Raw genomic sequence first — 17,027 nt, 5'->3', positions numbered from 1 at the left:
TTCTGGCAGCCTTATGCTCTGTGAAACTCTGATTAGCACCACCATTGTCGGTGCTTGCTTTAGGCTTTTCCTTTGTCAGCATGCTCACTTCTGAGCGTTACTCCTCAGTTCCTTGTTCATGTCTTTATTTTTCTCTCTTAAGTTCTCCCTACATAGGATTAGCACATCCCTATATTGTCTCATATTTTCTTTCTAACGTTCTTGCCCACATTAAGATCCTTTCTAAAATAGTTATCCCAACTGTTTCTGTTTGGAGTTTTTTAATTAATTTTCCTAAAGATTGCCCAGTGACCCATTCTCACAAGTTTGACTCTGAGCTTGGAATCTTTCCAAGATTTCAAAATAGGAAGAACTATTCTTTCCACCACCGAACATTTTGTAGTGCATGTTTTAAGCTGTCTTTTTCTCTATCTTGCTTTTTAATCTACCTGTTCCAATGGCCTCTCAGTTTTCCCAGAATTCCTGAAAAAATGTCTGATAATGGTCTCCATTTTATTCCCCAGTAAAACCATGGTGGTTCATTTTAATGGAATGTTTGATGGAAAGGAATATAAATATATATGCTTAGACTCCCAAATTAATCAAGGTATCAGACTTTTCTTACTTTAAAAATATTCTTCCCCACAGATATGAAGTAGGTAAAACAATACTCTGGTTCATTCAAGTAGATTAATGCCATGTTTACCAACACTTACCATGTGTCAGAGTGTTCTAGATGTTTGGGTAATAGCAATATACAAAGCAGACTTTGACTACATGAAGTCATGAGTTCACACAGAAATAGAATAGACATAAAAGACAAAGAAATAAATATATAGTATGTTCAATGGTGATAAATGCTGTGGAGAAAAAGACAGCAGTGGCAGTGTGTTTGGGACCAGGAGTTCTGGAGGGTGTGGTTACTGTGAATAAGGTGGTTAGGGAGAGCATCGGGGATGAGGGGAGTAACTGGGACCTGTGCAGAGTAAGGGACAGAGTCCTGTGGCTATCCTGCAGAAGAGTAATTTCAACACCCGACTCCGCTCACTTTCATGTATTTTTCATCTTTTAAGGATATACAACCCTCTAAAATAATGTAGAACAAAAGAATGTTTTATTTTATTTTATGATTTATTGCCTCCATTTAAATATAAGCTCCACTCAGGTAATTTCGTCTGTTTTGTTGACTGACTTTTCACAAGCAAATAGAATGTTGCTGCCCCACAACAGACTCTCTATAAATATTTGTTGAATAAATGAATAAATAAAGAGCACTTCAGCAGAGAAAACCGCAAGCATAAAGACTGAGTTGAGAATATGTGTAGGGTGTTCAAAAGCAGAAAGACAGCTAGAGGACCAAGTCAACAAGGGGATGCAAAAGGAGATGAGTTCAGGGAAGGAAAGTCAGAGGAGGGTGGAAAGGGCGACTTCAGAAACTTAGGCTTTTGCCCCTTTTATTTTAAATTTTATGGAAAGACAATAGAGCATTTTGAGCTGAGGTTTGGCATGATCTCACAGTTTTAAAAGCTTATTTTAAAAGTAGATCGTAGATGGCCATGAAGGAAAACAGAGAGACCAGTTCTTAGACAACTGCAGTGTCCCAGACATGGAATTACAGGGACTTGGATTAGGATGTTAGTGAAGAAGATACTGAGAAAGATCAGAGTCTAAATATATGTTGGAGATAAAGACTGCTAGATTTGCTCATGGATTTAAAAGAGAGAGAAAAGATAAAGATAACTCAATGTTATATTTTTTTTGATGTGAGCAACCAGAAAGTGAGATTTATTTTTTTTTTCTGAGATGAGAAGGAGGAGTTGGGAGAGGAAATTGGAATTCAGTTTTAAACATGTTGATTCTGAGACATCTGTTACACATACAAGTGAAGACGTCTTACAGGCACTTGATCATAGTGATCTGGAGTTTAGGAGTGAAGTCTGAACTAAAGATTTAAGCTGAGATTCTCCAGCATATGGATAATATTTAAATCCAAGACACTGGAGTGTGATCTCTGAGAGAATAAATGTAGATAAAGAAGAGAGCTTTGAAGTTTAAACCGTGGGTGCATGTCAGCATATAGTAGGAATCATAGAGCTGAACAGGTATTTGGAAAGTGATTGAGAAGTAACAACAAGGAGTAAGGAAGCAGGAGATACAAGAGTGTGGTGTGCAAGAAGTTGAATGAAAAATTTCAAAAATACAAAGTACCTCAAATGCTGCTAATGGCTAAAATAAGATAAAGAATTAGACTGAATTAATTAGCAATTGAGTTTAGCAATGGGGATTTAAATCGCCCTTGGTAGAGATGTTTCTATGGAGTGGTAGGGATAAACACGTATTTGCATGGGTTCAAGAGGGAATGAGAAGAATGGGTATAACTCCTGGCTGTTCAAAGTGTAGTCTCTGCAGTAACATCAGGATTTCACCTGACATCTCATTAGAAACGCAGAATTTCAGACTCCACTCCAGACCTGCTGAAAGAGTATCTGACTTTACCAAGATTCCCAAATGATTCATATCTAAATTAAAGTTTGTGAAGCACTGGTCTAAATATCTATTTTAAGTTTTATTTTATGAAGAAGAGTGATACAAAGTAGAAATTAAGGAGGTCTTTATAGGTCATCAGAGCATGTTTGTGAACAGATGGGATGGATTGATTAGGAAGGGAAGATTGAAATGGAGACAAGAAAGAGGACCGTTTCTGGAGTAACAAGTTTGAGTAGTCTAGAGAGATACGTGGGATCCTGTCCTCAGGTAGAGGGATTAGCTGCAGGCAGCAGGCATCAATGTAATAGGAGAGAAGACTGAGGTAGCTAGGTAGAGTCAAGTTGATGGGTGGTGTGCAGGCAGGGCCTCAAGAGCTTCTGATTGCTTTTAACTTTTATTGAAATGCGAAAGAAAGACATCAATGGAGTGTGACGAAAGAGGTGGAAGTTTGAAGAGAAAAGATGGATACGAAATGGCTGTCAAGGATATTGAGAGAAAGAAAGCACGTATTAGAAAAACGTATTAAGATTTCTGGGCAGTTTATAGGCGGTCTTTGAAATTAGTTGTTTTTAAAGCAGGAAGCATGGTTACAGGTATGTTTTACTGCAAACAAGTTCAGGTGCTCAGGTACAGGTGTGGAATAAGTAGAGATAAATTTAACAGGCTTGGAATTTTGCAGAGGGGGAATACAATGGAGAGAAACAGTAATAAGAAATTTGGGGGTGTGAGAAAGTAGTATAATGATGTACCATACAATTAAATTGCATGAGAAGGGAAAGATGTCATAAGGAGTTAAGAAACAGTGAAAACGTGGTAAAGACGCATGGGTTTTGATTCCCGGAAAAAAAAAGAATAATTCATATAACTTGTAATCCTAGAAGAAATAAGTTAGAAATACGAGGAGGGGTGGTAGCCCTGCAGTACAATGACGGTGGGATCGTTCTCATCAGGAGATTACCGTTTTAATAGTGAGAGCATGTGTGGTATAAATAAATAAGTAGCCATTTTTACAAAGGTGTTCATGATGTAACAATTTTCCAAATATCAGTAATTATTGTTTTCTACATCAAAAGAAAAATAAAAGTAACACACACACACAACCATACATACATAATCCAAATAATTAAACTAAAGCAATTGAAGTAGAAATCCTATTAAAACATCTAAGTAACTTTAATTTTAATGGAAATCGTAATTGGGCTTCTATAAAACAAACTAGCTCTGCTATCCTAACAAGGTGCATATATCCACAAAAAATCACAATGAATAAAAGATCATTTTAGACTGCTATCTTTTATTACTATTTCAATAAGTTCTTTTGGTCAATCCTCTAATGAAGTGTCAAAATTTTCCGAAGTAATTTCGTGTAAAATAATGCACCGCAGTTAGTCGAACATTTTATTCACGTAAATTCATTATAGTCTACGTTCATATAAGAATGAAGCTATTATACTCGAAAGACAGGCAACACAAAGACACCACCAAATAGGAGAGCAATTTGCCTTTCGTTCCTCTGGGGAGAGAAAGAAATCGTTGCTAGGAGCTGTGCTCAAGGACTAGAAAAGTGAAATAAACAGCAAACACAAGAAAATTGAAAGAAAGACAGCTAACTTGTTGACTCATGTCTGATTACAGTGCTAAGACTTTGTCAAGATGAAGAATTGCTTCAAAATAATAAAGGATATTTGATGCAAATACTCAATATTCATCTATGTTAAAAGTAATCGTAAAAAGGTTGATATTTAGATATTTCAGATAAATGAAAACTATTTATTTTGAGTTATTCATTTTATATATACCTTAACAAATACCTTTTAAGTACTCTCATTCTCACGTTATTAATTCAGTTGCAACCATGCATGGTATGAAATTTTAATAGTTAAAAATATCAACTTTGCTAAGTTCCTAATATGAGGCTCTCACTACTCTTCTCTTCCACTCAAATTAGCAGGATTGAGCTCACAACCTATTGAAAGGAGATGAATACCTAATATTTTCCTTTACAGAAGGGATCTACATTTTTTTCTCTAAAGAGCCAGATAGTAATTATGTTAGACTTTGTGGGCCATAAGGTCACTTGAACTACTCAACCTCCCTATTGTATCATGAAAACGGTGGGAGACTATATGTAAATGCATGTGAATGGATATGTTATGTTATTTTGCTTTTATTTCTTTGATAAAAACAGACAGTTCTTTAAAGCCCTTTGTTAGTATTAACCTAGCAATTTTGCGAAGTAGACATTTTCCGTACACCCATTGTCATAGACTGAATGTTTATGTCTCTCCCTAAAGTCATATTTTGAAACCCTGCCCTCAACGGATGGTATTGGGAGGTGGAGCCTTTGGGAGGTAATTAGGATTAGACGAGGTCTTGAGGATGGAGCCCTCAAGAATGGGATTAATGCCCTCATAAACGTCATGAGAGAGCTTTCTTCCTCTCTCTGCTCTCTGTCATGTGATGATACGGTGAGAAGTCAGCAGTCTGCAACCTGGAAGAGAGGGCTTTCCCTAGAACCTGACTGTGCTGGCACCATGATCTTGATCTTCCAGCCTCTAGAACTGTGAGAAATGAATTTCTGTTGCCTATAAGCCGCGTCCAGTCTGTAGTATTTTGTTACAGCAGCCTGAGATGGTGTGGCACACAGACTTTATTCTAACTCCTCCCCATCTCCTGGGTCCAGGTCCACGTCCTGACCAGCAAGTGGGCTCACTCGTCTCTCAGAAAGACCCTCTTATGCGCGGTGTTGGTGTAGGGATGCCAGCGTGACTCCATGTCTGCTGTGGCCTCCTGCTCCAGCTTGCCCAGGCGGATCATGTACAACTTCAGTTCAAAGCGACGCCCGATCTCAGTCAGCTCCGTGCTGCGGTGGTCAGTCTTCTTGTACACATGGTGCCGGAAGGAGATGTAGTCGTCCTGGTTCGCAAAGGTGATGACTCGGTGGCTGTCATCTTTGGGTACCGGGAACAGATAATGGAGTATGTCAGAGACCCGCTTGCCCAGGCGGGAGGAGAAGCCATGCATGATGAGGTGAGGCTTGGCCTCTGACACAGTGCCCAGGTCGGGAACATCATGCCGCATGACCACGTTGCACAGTGCGAAGTAAGCAGTAGGGCCGAAGGGCAGGTGACTGACAATGAAGCCCACAGGTGTGCCTCGATGCTCGTGGACAACTAGCAGGTCAGAGACCCTGTTGGCCTTGCAGGCTCGCACCAGTGCCCCCACCTCATGTCGGCCATGGTTCATGTGCTGGGCACCCGGGTACACCAACTTCAGCTCCTTTGCAAACATCTTGAGGCGGGAACTGGGGTCATGGGAAGTAGTGATCATGACCTTGGGATCCTTGACCCCTGCCCATCGATATTTCATCATCCATGTGGTTGGTCACACCTTCACCACCGGCATCCTCAAACTCCAGGGACTCCTGTAAGGCCAGAGCCTCCCGGCGCAACTCAGTGGGAATCAGGCGGTTCTCTGAAAAGATGTTCACCCAGACTAACACCTTTTTTTTGTTGTTGTTTTGTTTTTTTTTGTTTTAAATCTGGTAAATTGGAATGGTTCATCATCAAGACAGCAATTGGGGACTGGTCACGGACAGGGGAGAGGAAGGGAGGCAGTGGGAGGCAAGGCTCTTGACTAAGATGTCCATTACAGATGAGGTAACTGAGACACATGGAGGATAGTTCAAGAAATACACCATCCCTACATCGTTCATCAGACACTTTGAGGAATGTCTGCAAAAAGCACAAAATGCAAGACTGCATTTAGAGAAGTATCTAAAGATGTGCACAGAGCAAAAACGGCACATAGGAGCAAGTGGATATGGCCCCTAAAATAAATCCATCCCCATGCTCCAACTCTAAGTAGCAGGAGGCTAAAATCAAGCAGGTCGTAGAACACTGGGTTAGGGCATGGGAAGGTGTGGTGGAATCCAAATCAGACTTGAGGAGTGCATAGATTACATATCCCAGTATGCAATTTTAGGTTAGGATACACGGGACTAGCCACTATCCATCAGCCATAGTTTTCATTTAATAAATGCAAGTTTTTCTAGTAGAGAAACTGCATTTTCAAGTAGCAAACTACTTTTGAGCAACAAAAATAAATTGATATCAACAAAAAGAAATGGAAAGAAGTTCTGCCATTAATACTAAAAGTATCTGCCTCAAGATCACAGTTAGTGTATCTCCAGGTAGGTAGGAGAATAAAATCTAATTTCATTGTCATGTTTAATCAAAGCCTTAATGATTTAAACAGGGATCTGCCTACTCTCTGGCTAAAAGCACCTCACCCCCCAATACCAGACAAACTTAGACGCTTCTCAGTGAAATTGAGAAAACAGAAAAGTGAAACCACACAGATGAAAACAGTCAGTATTTCAAAAGGAAAGTTGAAAAATAAGGCAATCACAGTTCTCTGGAGCAGAGATACTGCTAGAAGGAGAATAGGGTAGAAATCTACAATTTATGGATTGATAAACCAAAACCTGAGATGTTTTCTGAAAAGAAAGATAAAAGTCAATCTTTTGGTAATTCTTATTGAAATGTGAGAGAATATAGTGACATTAAGAATATTAAAATTGTGATTTATATATTTTTGATTATATGTATTAAAAGATTAAAATATAATAAAATAGTTAAACAATTCCATGTTACTAAAAATTGAAAACTGAAAAATGTACCAAAATTAACACAAATAAATACAAAATGGCTGAATACACCAATAATTTAAAATATAACTTTTTTTTTGGGGGGGGTGAGGAAGATTAGCCCTGAGCTAACATCTGTTGCCAATCTTCCTCTTTTTGCTGAGGAAGACTGGCCCTGAGCTAACATCTCTGCCCATCTTCCTCTATTTTTTATATGTGGGACACCTGCCACAGCATGGCTTGACAAGTGGTGCATAGGTCCGTGCCCGGGATCTGAACCTGAGTACCCTGGGCAGCCGAAGCAGAGAGTGCAAACTTAACCATTACGCCACCAGGTCAGCCCCTAAAATATAACTTTTAAAGAAAATAATCAGAGAACTATCCTCCAAAAGGAGACTGAACCTGATTTTTCTGAATCTTCAAAATCTATGAAACTTTTAAAATCACATTCATTATGTTCTAGAACAGCCCCTGTTCAATAGAAATAAAATGTCACATGCAATTTGAAGTTTTCTAGTAGGCACAGCTAAAAAAATAAAGGAAGCAAGTGAAATTAATTTTAATAATACATTTAATTTGCCTCAAAAGATCACGAATAAAATTATTTCAACACGTAATCAATATAAAATATTAAAAATGTAATATTTTAAATTTTTTACACAAAGCCTTTGAAAACCAAAGTGGGAAAGTATGTATTTTGCACTTACAGCACATCTCAATTTGAAATAGCCAAATTCCAAGTACTTAATAAACATAGCTGCCCTAAAAATACTGGAAAGAAATAAGTCACCCAGAGTAGATGGGATATTGATAGAATTATTTTAAGCTACATAGACTGAATCTGTCAAAAATCCTAACAAGGATATCCCCACAAATATGGAAAACAAAATAATGGCCTACAGATTGGAAATGCTCAATATATATCCCAATTGCCAAGAAAGGAGATGCCAAGGAGTGCAGTATCTACAGGACAATGGCTCTGATTTCCCAGGCCAATAAAGTGATGCTCAACATGCTGCAACAAAGCTTTTACCTTACATGGAGCAAGAAATGCTGATGTCCAAGCTGGATTTGAAAACGGGAGAGGCACATGAGATCTAATTGTGATTATTTGTCGGCTACTGGAGAGCTCCAAAGAATTTCAGAAGAAGGTCAGTCTGTTCTACAGATTACAATTAAGCCTTTGACTACATGGATTATGAAAAGCTATGCGCTGCTCTGAAAGAAATGGGAGAGCCTCAGCACTTGATTGTCCTGATATGTAACCTGTATTGTGGACAAGACGTCACTGTCAGAACAGAATATGGAGAGACAGAATGGTTTCCTATGGGCAAAGGTGTCAGACAAAGGTGCATTTAATCTCCCTGTTTAATCTGTACACAGAACACATCATACAAAATACTAGGCTAGACCCAGATGAAGGAGGAGTGAAAATTGGTGAGGGAAATATGCAGATGACACCATCTTACTGGCAGAAAGCAGCACTGACTTGAAACGACTTCTGATGAAAGTGAAAGAAGAAAGTGTTCAAGCAGAACTGCATTCAAATATCAAGAAGACAGAAATCATGACTACAGAAGAACCACACAACTTGAACGTAGATAATGAAGACACTGAATTTGTTCAAGATTTTGTTTACCTTGGGTCAGTCATCAATTTAAGTGGAGACCGCAGCCAAGAAATCAAGAGAAGATTGAGACAAGGGCAGCAATGAAAGCATTAGGGAAGATCATCAAGTGTAAGGAAAAGTCATTAGACACCAAGGCCAAGATTACCCACACCCTCGTATTCCCAATTACCAGGTATGGATGTGAGAGCTGGACAGTGCAGAAGCCTGACAGGAAGAAAAATTGATTCATTTGAAATATGGTGCTGGAGGAGAGCTCTACAGATACTCTGGACTGCCAGAAAGGTGAACAGGTGGGTCCTAGAGCAAATTAAGCCTGAACTATCACGGGTGGAAAAATGATAAAAACTGAAGCTGTCCTACTTTGGGCACATCAGGAGAAGGCAGGATTCTTTGGAAAAGACAATAATGGAAAGGAATGAAGGAATAGAGGAAAAGAGGAAGACCAAATATGAGATGGATTGACTCCATAAGGAAAGCCATAGCCATGAGTCTACAGGAGCTGAGTAGGCTGTTGAGGACAGGACATTGTGGACATCACTCATTCATAGGGTGGCCAGGAGTCAGAGCTGACTTGATGGCACCTAACAACAATACATAAGTGGCTAGTGGCTCTGTACTGGATAGTACATTTCTAGAGCACAGGAAAAAAGTAAATCTTCCAATCTCATCTCACAAAGCTACTCTAAACTTGACAGCAAATACCTAAGCATGACACTAAATTGCAGTCTCATGATTAAGGACGGAAGAATATTAAATGAAATATTAGTAATTCAATTTCATTAATATTGAAAAGTAGTAATAAACACAACCAATTTAGGTGCATTCTAAGACTGAAAAATTTTAGAAAATCTATGAATATAATGTCACATCAATAGAAATAAGAGCCTATAAGTCTGAAGGATAATAAAGTTAAATGGTTCTAAGAATAGTCATTTTAATAAATTTTGTTGAATTAACTGTATATCCCTCCAAAAATAAAAGATTCCTAACCCCTATCTCATGTCTTACAAAAATAGTCATCAATCCAGTCAAATTGTATATTTAAACGTGAAGGGTAAAACAATAAAAATTCCAGAAATTAAGATTCCTTAGACTTGATAAAGATCATTAAAATTTCATTAAAAATGAGAACATCTATTTAGTCAAAGACATCATTTAGACAGTAAAATCCAGGTAAGAGAATGATAAAAAATATTTTTAACACCATAACTAGCAAATACAGGCATATTAGTAACTCTTACAAATCAGTAAAAAACATGTAAATAATATATATGTATATTTGTATATATGATATACATGTATGTATATTATACAAACACTATATACGTATGTGTGTATAAATATGTATATATATATATATTTTTTTTAATTTTTATTTTATTTATTTATTTTTTTTGTGAGGAAGATCAGCCCTGAGCTAACATCCGTGCTAATCTTCCTCTTTTTGCTGAGGAAAACGGGCTCTGAGCTAACATCTATTGCCAATCCTCCTCCTTTTTCCTCCCCAAAGCCCCAGTAGATAGTTGTGTGTCGTAGTTGCACATCCTTCCAGTTGCTGTATGTGGGACGCGGCCTCAGCATGGCCGGAGAAGCGGTGCGTCGGTGCGCACCCGGGATCCGAACCCGGTCTGCCAGCAGTGGAGCGTGTGCACTTAACCGCTAAGCCATGGGGCCGGCCCTAAATATGTATATATAAAACAACTCAAGATAAAAAAATGGACAAAACATTTAAATAGGCCCTTCACAAAGGAAGGTATCAAATGTCCAATAAAGATTCAAAGCATTAGTAAACACAGAAATAAAAATTAAACCAAAATGAAAAGCTGCTGTGTGCTTACCACAGTGGCTGTAATAAAAACGGGTGACGTGCAGAGTGATGTTTTTTGTAGAGCAAAGAGAAGTTCCATACACCGCTAATGGGAGTATAAGTTAGCTCAATCCCTTTGGAAAAAATGTTATTACCTACTAAAATTTAACAGACACATAAACCACCACTAGAAAGTCCGTGGATGTGTACATATTCATATATATCCATGTATATATATACACACATGTACGTACATGTATAGGCATGTATACATATCCTTACAAAGGAGCAACAAGAGACGAGTGCAGGGAACCTTATATCATAATAGCCTCCAACTGGAAATTGCCTAAATGATGTCCATCATCATTAGAATAGATATATAATTTTGATATGTCCATACAATCAAAAAGCACGCAGCCATGTCTTTAGCTAAAGCTGAACTCTCACAAACATAATATGAATATAAAATGCTCAACAGAATAGAGATCATACTGCAAAATTCCATTCCTATAAAGATCAAGTGAAGGAAAACAAAACTAGACTGCAAAAATTCAGGACAGCTTTTATCTTTGGGAGTAAGGGGTGGGGGACAGTTACTGGGAAGGAGTAGGAAGAGAGCTCCTGGGATGCTGGCAGTCTTTTATTTCTTGATCTATGTCGTAGTTATGTGGGATTTTAGTTTGCGAGAGCTTTGTATTCGAAAAGTTAAATGCAATTTAAAAATACATGTCGTTAAAGCCATGCACAAAACTAAAAGAAAAATAACTGGTTAAAAAAATAACTTCTATTGTATGTGACAGGATGATGTTCTTCCTTGTTTCTAGCCGTATGCTCGTGTCACTGGTAATCAAATGTTAGCCAACCTCAGAATCACTGGAGGGCTTATTAAAACGAATTGCTGGCCCTCGTTTCTGAAGCTCATGATTCAGCAGGTCTGCGTTTGGTACCAAAAATTGAGAATTTTCATTTCCAACAAGTTCCCAGGAGATGCTGATGCTGTTGATGTGGGACCACACGTTATAAACCACTGACTTTTTCTACTGCCTTCGAAATATGCTTTCTTCCATCCTTACAGTCACCTGACTCACTCCCTCGCCCCAGCCCCCGTCAAGTCACATAATAGATTTCCCTGCCCCCAACCACAATCACGGCCTTTAGAGGACCCTCCTCTGTGCTTCTATAACAGTGTCCTTAGAAACTTAGGTCTATGTTTTATCTCTCTGTCTAGGTTTCTAATTTCTCCATTATATGTGGCATTCCATAGGGTTCATTTTATTCCCTAGAATGTGTCCTATTACATGTCGTGAATCAATAAAAAAATCCCATCTAATTCTCAATTTCCTACATGGCTTAAAATTTTTCTTTTAGGTTCCTATGCTTCTTGTCTTTAGTTCTCCCTGCTTCAAAGCCAAATTTAATCCCAGATTCCCTAGGGTTCCCTTTCTTCTATATCCCCAATGGGTAATGGAATTTAGGATGACGCTTGTATCCTGGCAGCCTCCTGCCTCACTAACTCAGCAAAAGACTGCAAAGGTTGTTCCACATGTAATATTTTTACTTCCTTCTTTCTTGGTGGGGTGCACCATTCCCCTCACTAAGTTACCAGAAGATTAACAATCCATTGCCCTCCTTTGATTATGCCCCCTAGCAATTTTATTTCTATTTTCCTTCTCCCTTTTCCTCCTCTAACCTTGCTTGTAAGACTTTTCTGATGGTCTGTGGATTATCTCATTATTTGCTTTATTCTAGTTTTACTTTCAACAAAGACACTTTTATAGGAAATAAATGTATCTCCTATGTTCTTCACCCTCTGCTTTCAGAACCAGTACTTTCCTTATTACATCCTTCCCCTTCTCCTTTCTGGGCCACCGAACCTGTCTTTAATACACAATATTTAAAAAATGCAGTCATCCTCTTGTGTTTGAAAAATATTATGTTTTCTATGTTTAATGAAAAGTCTCTGTTTTATAGTTCATCAAATCCACGTCTTTTTATCAATTAGTACACAATTACATTTTTTAGAGAAGAAGTTTTGGGGACATGTATCTTAAGTTTATGCATGCTTTGGAATTTTGTTTCCATCACAGAAATATTCAAATACTCTAGTATTCAGATAATGTGTTGTGTATTAATTTAGGCATGTATGGGTAATGGATCCCTCACCTCTGTCTGAAGATGGCAGAAATATTATGTCTTCAACTACCTTCACACCTAGAAGCTATTATAAATAAGAAGTGAGGAAAGTTTCTCTGCCTTTCCAATCTCAAATGCATGTAAACTATTACTCTTATGTTTTCTGTTTAAATCAAATTCGTGCCAGGAAGATAAACTATAAACAAAGGTTAGAAGATTTTTTTCTTCGTTGGTGTCTCTGTGTCTAAGAGTGTTATTTCAGACATTTATAACCAATGAAAATTGAATGTCTAATGTAATTAAATGTGCAATTCAGTTACAATGCTCTCCTTTAACCAACTGTGTTTGTCAGTTGCAAAGCCTTTAGTTGTATAAATATATATTTGATTACAAAGGTAATAGTGAATACTATGATTAGCTATTCTTTCAAAAGGGTAGGAAAATATTCTTTTGGTGTATAAATAGTGACTGAAAAAGTTACATTTAAAGAACCTTGAATTAGAAACTAATCTGCCCTATATATGTTCTCTATAATCACTGAAGACAATTTATACAGTTAATTTTAAATACATTTAGTAAATGTACCTAAGTAAAACAAGTAAAATTTTGAAATGTGGTTTCTGGTTCTAAACTGTGGCCTATTCAAAACTGTATCTATCAAAGCATAGATATTTGTTTTCTTTTTTTATTGGAGTATAATTGACATACAATATCTTATTAGTTTACCTCATAGCGAGTCGATATTTATATACATTACAAAATGATCACCAAGATAAATCTAGCTACCATCTGTCACCACGTAGAGTTATTACAATATTACTGACCTTATTCTCTATGCTGTGCATTACATCCCAGTGACTTATTAATTTTATAACTGGAAGTCTGTACCTCTTAATCCCCTTCACTCCTTCCCACCATCCTAATTCCTTCCCCATCTGGTAACCTCAAGTTTGTTTCCTCTATCTATAAGTCTGCCTCTGTTTTGTCTTGTTTGTTCGTTTGTTTTGTTTTGTAGATTCCACATATAAGTGACATCGTACAGAATTTGTCTTTCTCTGTCTGACTTATTTCACTTAGCATAATACCCTCAAGGTCTATCCATGTTGTGGCAAATGGCCAGATTTCATTCTTTTTTATGGCTGAGTAATATTATATAATATTATATATATACACCACATCTTCTTTATCCATTCATCTATCAACCTTTTCTTTATCTTTTGGGAGCACAGTAAAACAATAGCAGTAATTTACTCTTATATGAAGGAATTCCAAAAATCAGCCTATTAATTCTGCTGTCCTCCGTACATTGGAGTCATGTTTTCCTGAGTGGAGTGGCCTGCTAAACCATCTCCACTTCTTTTCATTTTTCTATTTTGAGGAAGATTGGCCTTGAGCTAACATCTGTTGCCAGTCTTTCTCTTTTTTTTTTCTCCCCAAAGCCCCAGTAGATAGTTGCGCGCCATAGTTGTACATCCTTCTAGTTGCTCTATGTGGGATGCTGCCTCAGATGGCTTGATGAGCGGTGAGTATGTACGCGCCCAGGATCCAAATCGGCGAACCCTGGGCCTCCAAAGCAGAGCATGCGAACTTAACTGCTATACCACCGACCTGGCCCCCATTTTTTCTTTTTTCAATAATAGCCGTCTTAACAGTTTTGAGATGATATCTCATTGTGGTTTTGATTTGCATTTCCCTGATGGTTAGTGATATTGAGCACTTTTTCATAGAAGTGTTGGTCATTTGTATGTCTTCTTTGGAGAAAAGTCTATTCAGGTCTTTGGCTCATTTTATAATGAGGTTATTTGTTTTTTTGCTATTGAATTGTAGGAATCCATTATATTTTTTAAATATTAACCCCTTGTCAGATATAAGATTTGTAAATATTTTCTCCCATTCCATAGGTTGCCTTTTTATTTTGTTGAATGTTTCTTTTGCTGTGTAGAAGCTTTTTAGTTTAATGTAGTCCACTTGTTTATTTTTGCTTTTGTTGTTTCCACTTTTTAAACTGTCCTGTTCCTCTCTGTCTCTCTATCAAAGTTGATTTTATAAAAGTCAATTGTGGGGAACAAAGATAATATGATGAATAAATTGGATTGTGGGACTTTTTCTTTCACATATACCCTTCTTTAATATTCTCTTTTATAATCATATGCAATAAATTTAGAATATATATTGTAATGTAAAAATTTTGTTTTAGAGATTTAAACAGAAGTCAATAAGTTGCAAGTCTTTTCTTATGAATTTAGATGATTTACAATATAACCTGAATAGTAATCTTTTATTGTTTACATGTATTGAAAATGTGCTCTATTTTGTGACTTCATTGAAATTTTTTGCTTTTTTAATTATTATGAGTTCTTATTATTAATGTAGTCAAATACATCAATACTTTTTTCTAGGTTTAATACTTTGAATGTGTATGTTATTCGTGTGTACACGTGTGTGTCTTAAGAAAATATTCCCCATAATGAAGTCCCAATCTTCTACTATATTTTTTAATAAAAGTTTTAAAGTTTGATCTTTTTTTTTAAGTTAGTGTAGGGATAACCCTTGTCCTAGTTTTGCCTTCATAATTAGTCTTGATATCTGCAAGGGCATATCACTCCATTTTTTGTTTAAGAGCATCACAGCCATCATCCGGTCTACCAATCAAATTTTGCAGTCATCTTATTAAATTTCTTGGAAAACTCTTTTGGGACATTGATCAAAATTATAGATCGAATGGAAAATTAATTGACATAAGTAAGATAGTCTTCTTGTGCATGAACAGGCTGTTTCTCTTAATATATTTACACATGTTTAAATGCCTTAAAATGTAGATATACCTTGCCTATCTCATGTTAGATTTGTTCCATAGCTAACATGTATTTCTATTCATAGTAAAAAATATTTCTTTTTAAATTGTGTGTTCCAACAGCTCATTAACAGGGTATAAAATAACACTTTATTGTTATGTGATAAAAATATATCCACCTCCCTTGTTAAACTATTTTAACACAGTTAATTTATGAAGGAAATATTGTGGTAACTATTTTCCATATATGATCTTATTTGATCCTTATGAAAACTCTGTGAAGAAGAAATATTTATGTCCATTTACAGTTGAAGAGCCTGAGGGTATGATTGTGTCTATTCATAATAGTAACAAGGCTAGAAGTGCAGGATGCTGATATAGAACCAATGTCTCTCTGCCTCCAAAGACCTCGTACTTAACCACCATGAAAAGATACTTTGAATACAATTTTTAATTCTACACATGGATATTATCAAGATCAAGGCTCATAGGAGCATTTTTTTCTAGAAGATTAAGCATGTAAATACACTCAGAATTTTAAAATTTTAGAAAATCATATAATAAGAAAATTTAAGGAACTAGAAACTTTTTACATTGAAAGTAAAAGATTTAGGGGCACATTATAACTATTTTTAGATACAAAAATAGATATATCTATGAAAATATAATTATTCTGTTTCATCATAGGGGTAGAACCAGAATTATTTGTTAGGACAGGCAGCATATTTGAGTCAACATTAACTGTACTTAACAATTAGAAACATGCATTAATTAAAGAGACTACATTATGACAAAGTAGCATCCTGTTCAGTGCTGAATGTAGACCACTCATGATTGATTCACATCTACAATGGAAGGTACAGATTAAAGTCATTCAGATTTGAAATAATTTTAATGGCGTGGAAATATAATATGTGGTTTATTATATTCAGGATATTATTTATGATATAATAGTGAATGAAAACAGGAGATTCAAAATCATATATTTCCATTTAGGTATGTTTCCATTTAGGTAGACTATACTGAGAACAAGATACATAATTATAATAAAATATACATAATACATTTTATGATCAGAAAACAAAAATGAAGTGATTATTTATTTCATTAGTAATATAATGCAATTTAAAAGTATGATATTATGCGTATCAAATGAGAATTTATACTCATCAAGTTAGCAAATTTATTTTAACTTTTGTAATGATATTAACCACTATTCATGAGGATAGTATATAATGACCTCTTTTATATACCAATACTAGGATTGTAAACTTGCTCGCCAAGTCTTGAAGGAAATTTCTCAATATGCGTATGTCAAGAATCTTAAAAATGTTCATACTTTTGACCTAATAATTTCATGTCTAAGAATTTATTCTAAATTTTACTCCAAAATAATCAGTGATATACCCAAGAGTTATATTATAGCATTATTTGTAATGGCAAAATTTTAAAAATGAACATACAAACAGTTGAATGGTTAAATAAATATATTGATATGATAGAACACTAAGTAGCCATTAAGTTTCATAATTACATCAAACACTTACAT

General features: G+C 36.2%; 1 protein-coding gene and 1 pseudogene across 1 annotated transcript in view; both read right to left on the bottom strand.

Annotated features, from left to right (window-relative positions):
• EYS (eyes shut homolog) overlaps positions 1-17,027 on the bottom strand; it is a 1,424,867-nt gene that overhangs the window by 1,349,694 nt on the left and 58,146 nt on the right. The window lies entirely within an intron of this gene.
• On the bottom strand, positions 5,099-5,936 carry LOC131413540 (U3 small nucleolar ribonucleoprotein protein IMP4-like; annotated as a pseudogene).

The sequence above is a fragment of the Diceros bicornis genome, chromosome 14 (assembly GCF_020826845.1).
Source record: "Diceros bicornis minor isolate mBicDic1 chromosome 14, mDicBic1.mat.cur, whole genome shotgun sequence".
NCBI classification, from domain to species: Eukaryota; Metazoa; Chordata; class Mammalia; order Perissodactyla; family Rhinocerotidae; genus Diceros; species Diceros bicornis.
The sequence above is the reverse complement of the archived record's forward strand: the minus strand, read 5'-3'. Positions and strand labels throughout refer to the sequence as shown.